Here is a 2500-nt window from a genome sequence, read left to right as displayed (position 1 = left end):
CACACACACACACACACACACACACACACACACACACACACACACACACACACACACACACACACACACACACACACACACACACACACACACACACAAGCACACACAATCACCATATGCGCACACACATACAGTATATACACACACACACACACACACACACGCACACACACAGAAACACACACATACACCCTCCGTTCCAATGCCTTTCCAAATGCTCTGACCATGGAACCATCTATCTCCCTCCCAGCCCAACCCTTCCCTACCTATTCATATGTTTCTCCCCTGTTCCCCTGCAGATTGGTGAAGCTGTGCCCCCCCCCCCCCCCCCCACACACACACACACACACACACACTCATATGTTTCTCCCCTGTTCCCCTGCAGATTGGTGAAGCTGTGCCCCCCCCCCCCCCCCCCACACACACACACACACTCATATGTTTCCCCCCTGTTCCCCTGCAGATTGGTGAAGCTGTGTCGTCGTCGTCCCCCCCCCCCCCCCACACACACACACACTCATATGTTTCCCCCCTGTTCCCCTGCAGATTGGTGAAGCTGTGCCCCCCCCCACACACACACACACACACACACACACACTCATATGTTTCCCCCCTGTTCCCCTGCAGATTGGTGAAGCTGTGCCCCCCCCCCCCCACACACACACACACACACACACACACTCATATGTTTCCCCCCTGTTCCCCTGCAGATTGGTGAAGCTGTGCCCCCCCCCCCCCCACACACACACACACACACACTCATATGTTTCCCCCCTGTTCCCCTGCAGATTGGTGAGGCTGTGCGTCGCCTCTCCTCCACCACTCCGACTCGTCCTCCTTTTCATCCCTCCGCCCTTTTTCTCCTTAAATGGGCCTCTAATCTGCACCTCTTTGTGCCGTCGCGCGCTGTGTTGCGCTCAGCATGTGATGTTTGATTTAATTAAGATTAGCTCACAGCTTTGTGGCTGTTTTTTTCTCTCTCTCGCTCTCTCTCTCTCTCTCTTTCTCTCTTCTTCTTCATCTTCCTCCACTTCTTTTCCCACTTCTTCGTCTTCGTCCTCGCCGTGCTATCCCCTCCTCTTCGCCCCCCGTCCGTCAGCGTGGAGAGGCAAGTGGGGGACGAGCTGAGCCAGAAGAGGCGCTGGCGAAACAGTGCCTAACGGCCTCCGCTAATTAAGATCTCTACTAATCTGGAGCTCATCCAAACCCAGGGACATGACACTCCCTGAAACAGGGACAGATGAAGAGAGAGAGAGAGAGAGAGAGAGAGAGAGAGAGAGAGCAAGACAGAGTGAGAGAGAGAGTGAGAGAGTGAGAGAGAGAGAACAAAACAGTGGTGAGAGAGAGAGCAGGACAGAGTGAGAGAGCAAGAGAGAAGAGAGCAGGAGAGAGAGAGAGAAAGAGAGCAGGAGAGAGAGGGAGAGATGTCAGTTTTAATGACTCTAATGGTGATAGTTAGGAATATAATTATGGCATCTTAATAATCTCACACGTCTTTACATTCCAAAGTAATGCATATCAGATGTTTAATTATCATTGTATAACACATTTGTATTATGTCGAAGTTATCTCCGTACTCTATCCAGAACATCACCGCATTGTTAGCATATTCTGCATGATAAACGCGTGCCACAACAAGAGGAAGCAACCAGGCTAAGGAATGACCTCCACTAATAATCTGACTGGATCTCCCCTCATCAAGCTTCATAGCATCCTCACAGGCTGGATATTGCCCAATAAACCAAGGGCACAGCGTGAGATATTGCCCCTCTAGACTGCTCTCAGAAGTGGGGAAAGTTCCAGGCCCGACTTGTTTTGGTTCTGGCCCGGGGAGTCCAGTTGAGCCTCGGGGAGAGTGGGCCGGCTCGGGATTTCCGGGCCAGAACAAAGGCAATCTACACAAGCCCCTGCTGAGTAAACAAACCACCTCTGAAACGTATTAAAGAGCTGATCCCCTTGATAACATCAGCTGTCTGCAGATAGGCACCCCTATCTCTGTTTCACACACACACACACACACACACACACACGCACACACACACACACCCTCACACATACTTAAACACACAGAAACACACACAAACGCTCTCACACACACTTAAACACACACACAGACACACACACACACACACACACACACACACACACACACACACACCAACTTAAGCACAAACTCACAAACAAAAGTGTTTGATAGGTAGGCAGGCTGTTTCGTTGACAGTGTCAGCACAGCAATGTAAACAATGACTACATCTCCATACTATTGAGAGAAAAGCATTTTCACGCACACTCTCTCTCACACACACACACACACACGCTCTCACACACACACACACACACACAGTCACACACTCCTTACAAACACTTGAGGAGGCCTTCTAGGCAGCTGCGGAAACAGCCCGCTGGGATGTTGTCTCAGTGGGAGTGGAGATCAAGTCGAGGGCTCCGAACAGGAGCAACAGCATGACAAATTGTCGTTCTTTCAAGCCTGCCACTGCGT

General features: G+C 51.0%; 1 protein-coding gene across 1 annotated transcript in view; it reads left to right on the top strand.

Annotated features, from left to right (window-relative positions):
- The window catches only part of LOC134086971 (XK-related protein 7-like), a 75289-nt gene that overhangs the window by 71139 nt on the left and 1650 nt on the right, over positions 1–2500 (top strand). The window lies entirely within an intron of this gene.

Source organism: Sardina pilchardus, chromosome 7, assembly GCF_963854185.1.
Source record: "Sardina pilchardus chromosome 7, fSarPil1.1, whole genome shotgun sequence".
NCBI classification, from domain to species: Eukaryota; Metazoa; Chordata; class Actinopteri; order Clupeiformes; family Clupeidae; genus Sardina; species Sardina pilchardus.
This window is presented reverse-complemented; position numbering and strand designations above follow the sequence as displayed.